This window comes from Apium graveolens, unplaced genomic scaffold (genome assembly GCF_009905375.1).
Source record: "Apium graveolens cultivar Ventura unplaced genomic scaffold, ASM990537v1 ctg7364, whole genome shotgun sequence".
Taxonomy (NCBI): Eukaryota; Viridiplantae; Streptophyta; class Magnoliopsida; order Apiales; family Apiaceae; genus Apium; species Apium graveolens.
This window is the reverse complement of record NW_027420261.1, coordinates 3312-14927: the sequence shown is the minus strand read 5'-3', so window position 1 is coordinate 14927 and position 11616 is coordinate 3312. Positions and strand designations below refer to the sequence as shown.

The 11616-nt window shown below is 36.9% G+C and overlaps 1 long non-coding RNA gene across 2 annotated transcripts; it reads left to right on the top strand.

Annotated features, from left to right (window-relative positions):
- The first annotated feature begins 8799 nt into the window (after positions 1 to 8799).
- LOC141704055 (uncharacterized) lies at positions 8800 to 11298 on the top strand. Of its 2 annotated transcripts, XR_012567806.1 has the most exons (4): positions 8800 to 8999; positions 9999 to 10259; positions 11032 to 11113; positions 11236 to 11298. It is a non-coding gene; the product is annotated as an uncharacterized LOC141704055 (long non-coding RNA). The 2 variants fall into 2 exon arrangements; XR_012567805.1 differs by lacking the exon at positions 8800 to 8999 and having other exon boundaries at positions 9479 to 10259.
- Positions 11299 to 11616: the final 318 nt, after the last annotated feature.

Below are 11616 nucleotides of genomic sequence, written 5' to 3'. Positions count from 1 at the left end.
CCCGAGCTCAGTATCGGAGAAAAAACCGTGTACTAACCCCTTTGAGTTTTCACCGAAAACTCTATTTCAGCCAAATCTACTCGATTTCTCGTCCGAATTCCGCGAAATATGGCTCGGTTCAAATTAAAATATCAATATGGATTAAAGTATGTGAAAATATCCATAATGCATCCCGACTCAGTATCGGAGAAAAAACCGTGTACTAACCCCTTTGAGTTTTCACCGAAAACTCTATTTCAGCCAAATCTACTCGTTTCTCGTCCGAATTCCGCGAAATATGGCTCGGTTCAAATTAAAATATCAATATGGATTAAAGTATGTGAAAATATCCATAATGCATCCCGAGCTCAGTATCGGAGAAAAAACCGTGTACTAACCCCTTTGAGTTTTCACCGAAAACTCTATTTCAGCCAAATCTACTCGAGTTTCTCGTCCGAATTCCGCGAAATATGGCTCGGTTCAAATTAAAATATCAATATGGATTAAAGTATGTGAAAATATCCATAATGCATCCCGACTCAGTATCGGAGAAAAAACCGTGTACTAACCCCTTTGAGTTTTCACCGAAAACTCTATTTCAGCCAAATCTACTCGTTTCTCGTCCGAATTCCGCGAAATATGGCTCGGTTCAAATTAAAATATCAATATGGATTAAAGTATGTGAAAATATCCATAATGCATCCCGACTCAGTATCGGAGAAAAAACCGTGTACTAACCCCTTTGAGTTTTCACCGAAAACTCTATTTCAGCCAAATCTACTCGTTTCTCGTCCGAATTCCGCGAAATATGGCTCGGTTCAAATTAAAATATCAATATGGATTAAAGTATGTGAAAATATCCATAATGCATCCCGACTCAGTATCGGAGAAAAAACCGTGTACTAACCCCTTTGAGTTTTCACCGAAAACTCTATTTCAGCCAAATCTACTCGTTTCTCGTCCGAATTCCGCGAAATATGGCTCGGTTCAAATTAAAATATCAATATGGATTAAAGTATGTGAAAATATCCATAATGCATCCCGACTCAGTATCGGAGAAAAAACCGTGTACTAACCCCTTTGAGTTTTCACCGAAAACTCTATTTCAGCCAAATCTACTCGATTTCTCGTCCGAATTCCGCGAAATATGGCTCGGTTCAAATTAAAATATCAATATGGATTAAAGTATGTGAAAATATCCATAATGCATCCCGACTCAGTATCGGAGAAAAAACCGTGTACTAACCCCTTTGAGTTTTCACCGAAAACTCTATTTCAGCCAAATCTACTCGGTTTCTCGTCCGAATTCCGCGAAATATGGCTCGGTTCAAATTAAAATATCAATATGGATTAAAGTATGTGAAAATATCCATAATGCATCCCGACTCAGTATCGGAGAAAAAACCGTGTACTAACCCCTTTGAGTTTTCACCGAAAACTCCTATTTCAGCCAAATCTACTCGTTTCTCGTCCGAATTCCGCGAAATATGGCTCGGTTCAAATTAAAATATCAATATGGATTAAAGTATGTGAAAATATCCATAATGCATCCCGACTCAGTATCGGAGAAAAAACCGTGTACTAACCCCTTTGAGTTTTCACCGAAAACTCTATTTCAGCCAAATCTACTCAGTTTCTCGTCCGAATTCCGCGAAATATGGCTCGGTTCAAATTAAAATATCAATATGGATTAAAGTATGTGAAAATATCCATAATGCATCCCGACTCAGTATCGGAGAAAAAACCGTGTACTAACCCCTTTGAGTTTTCACCGAAAACTCTATTTCAGCCAAATCTACTCAGTTTCTCGTCCGAATTCCGCGAAATATGGCTCGGTTCAAATTAAAATATCAATATGGATTAAAGTATGTGAAAATATCCATAATGCATCCCGACTCAGTATCGGAGAAAAAACCGTGTACTAACCCCTTTGAGTTTTCACCGAAAACTCTATTTCAGCCAAATCTACTCGTTTCTCGTCCGAATTCCGCGAAATATGGCTCGGTTCAAATTAAAATATCAATATGGATTAAAGTATGTGAAAATATCCATAATGCATCCCGACTCAGGTATCGGAGAAAAAACCTGTGTACTAACCCCTTTGAGTTTTCACCGAAAACTCTATTTCAGCCAAATCTACTCGATTTCTCGTCCGAATTCCGCGAAATATGGATCGGTTCAAATTAAAATATCAATATGGATTAAAGTATGTGAAAATATCCATAATGCATCCCGAGTCGGTATCGGAGAAAAAACTGTGTACTAACCCCTTTGAGTTTTCACCGAAAACTCTATTTCAGCCAAATCTACTCGATTTCTCGTCCGAATTCCGCGAAATATGGCTCGGTTCAAATTAAAATATCAATATGGATTAAAGTATGTGAAAATATCCATAATGCATCCCGACTCAGTATCGGAGAAAAAACCGTGTACTAACCCCTTTGAGTTTTCACCGAAAACTCTATTTCAGCCAAATCTACTCGTTTCTCGTCCGAATTCCGCGAAATATGGCTCGGTTCAAATTAAAATATCAATATGGATTAAAGTATGTGAAAATATCCATAATGCATCCCGACTCAGTATCGGAGAAAAAACCGTGTACTAACCCCTTTGAGTTTTCACCGAAAACTCCTATTTCAGCCAAATCTACTCGGTTTCTCGTCCGAATTCCGCGAAATATGGCTCGGTTCAAATTAAAATATCAATATGGATTAAAGTATGTGAAAATATCCATAATGCATCCCGACTCAGTATCGGAGAAAAAACCGTGTACTAACCCCTTTGAGTTTTCACCGAAAACTCTATTTCAGCCAAATCTACTCAGTTTCTCGTCCGAATTCCGCGAAATATGGCTCGGTTCAAATTAAAATATCAATATGGATTAAAGTATGTGAAAATATCCATAATGCATCCCGACTCAGTATCGGAGAAAAAACCGTGTACTAACCCCTTTGAGTTTTCACCGAAAACTCTATTTCAGCCAAATCTACTCGTTTCTCGTCCGAATTCCGCGAAATATGGCTCGGTTCAAATTAAAATATCAATATGGATTAAAGTATGTGAAAATATCCATAATGCATCCCGACTCAGTATCGGAGAAAAAACCGTGTACTAACCCCTTTGAGTTTTCACCGAAAACTCTATTTCAGCCAAATCTACTCGGTTTCTCGTCCGAATTCCGCGAAATATGGCTCGGTTCAAATTAAAATATCAATATGGATTAAAGTATGTGAAAATATCCATAATGCATCCCGACTCAGTATCGGAGAAAAAACCGTGTACTAACCCCTTTGAGTTTTCACCGAAAACTCTATTTCAGCCAAATCTACTCGATTTCTCGTCCGAATTCCGCGAAATATGGCTCGGTTCAAATTAAAATATCAATATGGATTAAAGTATGTGAAAATATCCATAATGCATCCCGACTCAGTATCGGAGAAAAAACCGTGTACTAACCCCTTTGAGTTTTCACCGAAAACTCTATTTCAGCCAAATCTACTCGATTTCTCGTCCGAATTCCGCGAAATATGGCTCGGTTCAAATTAAAATATCAATATGGATTAAAGTATGTGAAAATATCCATAATGCATCCCGACTCAGTATCGGAGAAAAAACCGTGTACTAACCCCTTTGAGTTTTCACCGAAAACTCTATTTCAGCCAAATCTACTCGGTTTCTCGTCCGAATTCCGCGAAATATGGCTCGGTTCAAATTAAAATATCAATATGGATTAAAGTATGTGAAAATATCCATAATGCATCCCGACTCAGTATCGGAGAAAAAACCTGTGTACTAACCCCTTTGAGTTTTCACCGAAAACTCTATTTCAGCCAAATCTACTCGTTTCTCGTCCGAATTCCGCGAAATATGGCTCGGTTCAAATTAAAATATCAATATGGATTAAAGTATGTGAAAATATCCATAATGCATCCCGACTCAGTATCGGAGAAAAAACCGTGTACTAACCCCTTTGAGTTTTCACCGAAAACTCTATTTCAGCCAAATCTACTCGTTTCTCGTCCGAATTCCGCGAAATATGGCTCGGTTCAAATTAAAATATCAATATGGATTAAAGTATGTGAAAATATCCATAATGCATCCCGACTCAGTATCGGAGAAAAAACCGTGTACTAACCCCTTTGAGTTTTCACCGAAAACTCTATTTCAGCCAAATCTACTCGGTTTCTCGTCCGAATTCCGCGAAATATGGCTCGGTTCAAATTAAAATATCAATATGGATTAAAGTATGTGAAAATATCCATAATGCATCCCGACTCAGTATCGGAGAAAAAACCGTGTACTAACCCCTTTGAGTTTTCACCGAAAACTCTATTTCAGCCAAATCTACTCGTTTCTCGTCCGAATTCCGCGAAATATGGCTCGGTTCAAATTAAAATATCAATATGGATTAAAGTATGTGAAAATATCCATAATGCATCCCGACTCAGTATCGGAGAAAAAACCGTGTACTAACCCCTTTGAGTTTTCACCGAAAACTCTATTTCAGCCAAATCTACTCGATTTCTCGTCCGAATTCCGCGAAATATGGCTCGGTTCAAATTAAAATATCAATATGGATTAAAGTATGTGAAAATATCCATAATGCATCCCGACTCAGTATCGGAGAAAAAACCGTGTACTAACCCCTTTGAGTTTTCACCGAAAACTCTATTTCAGCCAAATCTACTCGGTTTCTCGTCCGAATTCCGCGAAATATGGCTCGGTTCAAATTAAAATATCAATATGGATTAAAGTATGTGAAAATATCCATAATGCATCCCGACTCAGTATCGGAGAAAAAACCGTGTACTAACCCCTTTGAGTTTTCACCGAAAACTCTATTTCAGCCAAATCTACTCGGTTTCTCGTCCGAATTCCGCGAAATATGGCTCGGTTCAAATTAAAATATCAATATGGATTAAAGTATGTGAAAATATCCATAATGCATCCCGACTCAGTATCGGAGAAAAAACCGTGTACTAACCCCTTTGAGTTTTCACCGAAAACTCTATTTCAGCCAAATCTACTCGTTTCTCGTCCGAATTCCGCGAAATATGGCTCGGTTCAAATTAAAATATCAATATGGATTAAAGTATGTGAAAATATCCATAATGCATCCCGACTCAGTATCGGAGAAAAAACCGTGTACTAACCCCTTTGAGTTTTCACCGAAAACTCTATTTCAGCCAAATCTACTCGTTTCTCGTCCGAATTCCGCGAAATATGGCTCGGTTCAAATTAAAATATCAATATGGATTAAAGTATGTGAAAATATCCATAATGCATCCCGACTCAGTATCGGAGAAAAAACCGTGTACTAACCCCTTTGAGTTTTCACCGAAAACTCTATTTCAGCCAAATCTACTCGGTTTCTCGTCCGAATTCCGCGAAATATGGCTCGGTTCAAATTAAAATATCAATATGGATTAAAGTATGTGAAAATATCCATAATGCATCCCGAGTCAGGTATCGGAGAAAAAACTGTGTACTAACCCCTTTGAGTTTTCACCGAAAACTCTATTTCAGCCAAATCTACTCGATTTCTCGTCCGAATTCCGCGAAATATGGCTCGGTTCAAATTAAAATATCAATATGGATTAAAGTATGTGAAAATATCCATAATGCATCCCGACTCAGTATCGGAGAAAAAACCGTGTACTAACCCCTTTGAGTTTTCACCGAAAACTCTATTTCAGCCAAATCTACTCGGTTTCTCGTCCGAATTCCGCGAAATATGGCTCGGTTCAAATTAAAATATCAATATGGATTAAAGTATGTGAAAATATCCATAATGCATCCCGACTCAGTATCGGAGAAAAAACCGTGTACTAACCCCTTTGAGTTTTCACCGAAAACTCCATTTCAGCCAAATCTACTCGTTTCTCGTCCGAATTCCGCGAAATATGGCTCGGTTCAAATTAAAATATCAATATGGATTAAAGTATGTGAAAATATCCATAATGCATCCCGACTCAGTATCGGAGAAAAAACCTGTGTACTAACCCCTTTGAGTTTTCACCGAAAACTCTATTTCAGCCAAATCTACTCGTTTCTCGTCCGAATTCCGTGAAATATGGCTCGGTTCAAATTAAAATATCAATATGGATTAAAGTATGTGAAAATATCCATAATGCATCCCGAGTCAAGTATCGGAGAAAAAACCGTGTTACTAACCCCTTTGAGTTTTCACCGAAAACTCTATTTCAGCCAAATCTACTCAGTTTCTCGTCCGAATTCCGCGAAATATGGCTCGGTTCAAATTAAAATATCAATATGGATTAAAGTATGTGAAAATATCCATAATGCATCCCGACTCAGTATCGGAGAAAAAACCGTGTACTAACCCCTTTGAGTTTTCACCGAAAACTCTATTTCAGCCAAATCTACTCGGTTTCTCGTCCGAATTCCGCGAAATATGGCTCGGTTCAAATTAAAATATCAATATGGATTAAAGTATGTGAAAATATCCATAATGCATCCCGAGTCGGTATCGGAGAAAAAACTGTGTACTAACCCCTTTGAGTTTTCACCGAAAACTCTATTTCAGCCAAATCTACTCGATTTCTCGTCCGAATTCCGCGAAATATGGCTCGGTTCAAATTAAAATATCAATATGGATTAAAGTATGTGAAAATATCCATAATGCATCCCGAGTCGGTATCGGAGAAAAAACTGTGTACTAACCCCTTTGAGTTTTCACCGAAAACTCTATTTCAGCCAAATCTACTCGATTTCTCGTCCGAATTCCGCGAAATATGGCTCGGTTCAAATTAAAATATCAATATGGATTAAAGTATGTGAAAATATCCATAATGCATCCCGACTCAGTATCGGAGAAAAAACCGTGTACTAACCCCTTTGAGTTTTCACCGAAAACTCTATTTCAGCCAAATCTACTCGTTTCTCGTCCGAATTCCGCGAAATATGGCTCGGTTCAAATTAAAATATCAATATGGATTAAAGTATGTGAAAATATCCATAATGCATCCCGACTCAGTATCGGAGAAAAAACCGTGTACTAACCCCTTTGAGTTTTCACCGAAAACTCTATTTCAGCCAAATCTACTCGGTTTCTCGTCCGAATTCCGCGAAATATGGCTCGGTTCAAATTAAAATATCAATATGGATTAAAGTATGTGAAAATATCCATAATGCATCCCGAATCAAGTATCGGAGAAAAAACGTGTACTAACCCCTTTGAGTTTTCACCGAAAACTCTATTTCAGCCAAATCTACTCGTTTCTCGTCCGAATTCCGCGAAATATGGCTCAGGTTCAAATTAAAATATCAATATGGATTAAAGTATGTGAAAATATCCATAATGCATCCCGACTCAGTATCGGAGAAAAAACCGTGTACTAACCCCTTTGAGTTTTCACCGAAAACTCTATTTCAGCCAAATCTACTCCGTTTCTCGTCCTAATTCCGCGAAATATGGCTCGGTTCAAATTAAAATATCAATATGGATTAAAGTATGTGAAAATATCCATAATGCATCCCGACTCAGTATCGGAGAAAAAACCGTGTACTAACCCCTTTGAGTTTTCACCGAAAACTCTATTTCAGCCAAATCTACTCGGTTTCTCGTCCGAATTCCGCGAAATATGGCTCGGTTCAAATTAAAATATCAATATGGATTAAAGTATGTGAAAATATCCATAATGCATCCCGAGTCGGTATCGGAGAAAAAACTGTGTACTAACCCCTTTGAGTTTTCACCGAAAACTCTATTTCAGCCAAATCTACTCGATTTCTCGTCCGAATTCCGCGAAATATGGATCGGTTCAAATTAAAATATCAATATGGATTAAAGTATGTGAAAATATCCATAATGCATCCCGACAAAGTATCGGAGAAAAACCGTGTACTAACCCCTTTGAGTTTTCACCGAAAACTCCATTTCAGCCAAATCTACTCGGTTTCTCGTCCGAATTCCGCGAAATATGGCTCGGTTCAAATTAAAATATCAATATGGATTAAAGTATGTGAAAATATCCATAATGCATCCCGACTCAGTATCGGAGAAAAAAACCGTGTACTAACCCCTTTGAGTTTTCACCGAAAACTCCATTTCAGCCAAATCTACTCCGTTTCTCGTCCTAATTCCGCGAAATATGGCTCGGTTCAAATTAAAATATCAATATGGATTAAAGTATGTGAAAATATCCATAATGCATCCCGACTCAGTATCGGAGAAAAAACCGTGTACTAACCCCTTTGAGTTTTCACCGAAAACTTCTTTCAGCCAAATCTACTCAGTTTCTCGTCCGAATTCCGTGAAATATGGCTCAGTTCAAATTAAAATATAAATATGGATTAAATTATGTGAAAATATCCATAATGCATCCCAACAAAGTATCCGAGAAAAAACCGTGTACTAACCCCTTTGAGTTTTCACCGAAAACTCTATTTCAGCCAAATCTACTCAGTTTCTCGTCCGAATTCCGCGAAATATGGCTCGGTTCAAATTAAAATATCAATATGGATTAAAGTATGTGAAAATATCCATAATGCATCCCGACTCAGTATCGGAGAAAAAACCGTGTACTAAACCCTTTGAGTTTTCACCGAAAACTCTATTTCAGCCAAATCTACTCGGTTTCTCGTCCGAATTCCGCGAAATATGGCTCGTTCAAATTAAAATATTAATATGGATTAGCCAAAACGCGAAAGAAGGGCGTTCTAAATTTTTTCAAATAATTCTCGACGGGCCCCACTCCAAAAAAGCAATGAAGAACAAAAATATTTCTCACAAATAAAAGGTAAAACAACTTAAGATGTTGAAGTGTCTTCCCAATAATGGGGTATAGGTAATAGCCATGCAACCTTTGAAACCCACAATAGATGTGTTAAATATGAAGATATAGGCTATATTTGAAGGAGCAGATGAATTGGTTGTTAAATCGTCCTATCAAGGTCAAAAAAAGTGTGGTCGTTAATTTTGGACATATGATTACAAAGAGTCATAGGAAGAAGTGGAACAGCATATATACTTTGCGGTTGCAGAAGCTCGGTATTTGGTAATTTTATAAGCTTATATTAATTGTGTTTGTGAAAATAAAAGTTCTATTTATTTCATGCATATTGTGATTAATGTGTGATGTCTTTAATTGTTAAGTTATATAATCGGTCTTGTATTGGATTGGAATTGATGTTGGTCATGTCATCCACAACATCCATACTTTGTTAGAATATTTACCTTAGTTGGTTCTTTCAGTTGCTTATAAATGTAAAATTTAACTAGATAATTGTAAATGATGGAATTCGGGGGGCGTGGTTGGAATGGAATTAACATATGGTTAATTAAAGTCTAATGAAGCTAGAGTCTTTTCAGAGTGAGGTTTTTGAAAAGAGTAGACACGAATTTTTTTTGTTTGCAAGGATTGATGTTGCCTTCTTCTATATATAATTGGAAAGAAAGTGTCAGATGATCAGGTTAATAAGTGTAAAAGGTATTAAAATAATGTGTAATATTAAAGATTAATTACTAAACTTGAGCCATGAATATATACATGTTTCATGGAATTGTCTATACGCATAGAACTTTGAGGTAAAATAATTGGATCATGAGTAAAGATATATTTTTGAGGTAAAGCAAAATTGCAAGGGTTTATGGTCAACTCTTCGGAGAGCTCGGAGAGTTGGTGTTAGCCGCACTAAGTTTAACTTAACATGCCCTGTTATAAATATTAGGAGATTAAAATCATTCATTGTTTTTTCAGTGTGTGCATAGGCATTTGGTTCATGGTACGTGTTTAGTGATTACCCTTCCTCTCATTTCTTTTAAATTCACAGGAGAATGTTTCAATTCTTAATAATTAAAATAAGAGCCTAGGTCTCAATAAATGTATACTCTGTTAGTTGCTTTGTGCCTACTGTTGTATGTTTTATATAAAATAAGAGGCTAAAAATATACTAAAGTCACAAGCAGACATATATGTTGCTATTTCTATATATTTATGGGCTGTCGATTGTTTTTTGCGTAATTTCGTATCTTTGACGCGGTAAATTGATGGAAGACAGTGAATCGGAGTGCGGGGAACACCACTTTTGTTCAATTACATACCTTGAAAAAGTAAGATAGAAAAACTCTCTCTCGCTAAAGAAATGGTGGAAGTTGTCAGGAGAAATAGTAGCACTAAACAATAAACTAGAATGGACTGGATACCACATCAATGCATGGCTCACCTTTTCCAACATCAATGGACTTGTCATTACTAGAGATGGTCAGTCAAGGCTCTGCTTGCTGCTCTCAACCTTGTATTCATGATCTGCACACTGTATGTAATTTTTTATTTCTATATAATTAAAATTTAATTAATCAAGTAAATATTACTTAAAATATCTTTTCGTGTTCCGTACAACTTGCAAGGGACCTTCTGTACGTAGATACTGTTATTTTAAGAATACATGTTCCTGTTGTATAATATTTAGAGAGGTTCTAAATTTCAAGTTATTTGACCATTTACATTGTAATTTTACTTTGCTTCTCACTGCGAACCATTACTTGGTACTCGATTTTGAGATCTCTAATATAAGTCATACTTGTATATGTTTATACTGTTCTTACAATCTGGAGATCCCCGCGGAGACGGATACGGAATTGATGTAACAAATTTAGAAACTAATTTTATGGAGGAAAATGCTTGACGACGAGATTATACATGGACAGGCACTGGTTTCATAGCTGCAATGGACTTCGACCGAGTGGTCTAACACATGGGAATAGCCCACGAGTTCATATAATGCTAACAAACTGCTATGATGCCACAATATCTAACCTACGGATAACAACCCTGTAACAAGGCCTAGGCCTAACACGAATGGCATTAACGTGTCTGTCTCAAAGAGTGTGATTGCAAGAACTCTTATATGGAACTGTATGATTTCTCCACCACGAGCACATATAATTCACATAAATTCTATATTTGGAATCCTATATAATCTTATAGCATATATTTAGTGAATGTTCTATATTTATGTAGTAAATTCTATAGATTCTAAAAGTAGGCAGTAAAACTTGACCATCTAGATATGTATGATCGCATGCAGGCAATGACTGCATAGCTGTGAGCGGAGGATCATCCTTCGTCAATATCACAGGCATATCCTGCGGACCAGGTCATGGTATCAGGTAGTCCTCTCTTTCAATCGCATTTAAGTTAATTTTTGAAATGCATAAGCTTGACTGCTACTTGTCTAAGCAATACATTGTACTTCTAAAAAGTGACTTGTCATTGCTCACATGAAACGTAGCATTGGAGCCTTGGGGAAAGGAGGACACGATGAGGTGGAAGAAATCCATTTGAGGAATTTTACTTAGAAGGAACATTGACTGGTGTAAGAGTAAAGTCCTGGCAGGTAAATCTAGTCTTAACTTCAATACAAATATAGCAACCTACTGGCGTAGAACATATCTACATATCAATCACTTACACTGTTCTATTAAATTTAGTAGCCAATTCTTCACAATGTCAATATTTACTAATTACACAAACATATCACACGGGGGATCTGGATATGCAAGGAAGATCTCATTTGAGAATATAAAGTTAAGATATGTTAACAACCCATTATTAACGATCAATTCTATTGTCCAAGTCGGGTAAATTGCCAAAACAGCGTAAGGCGAACTTT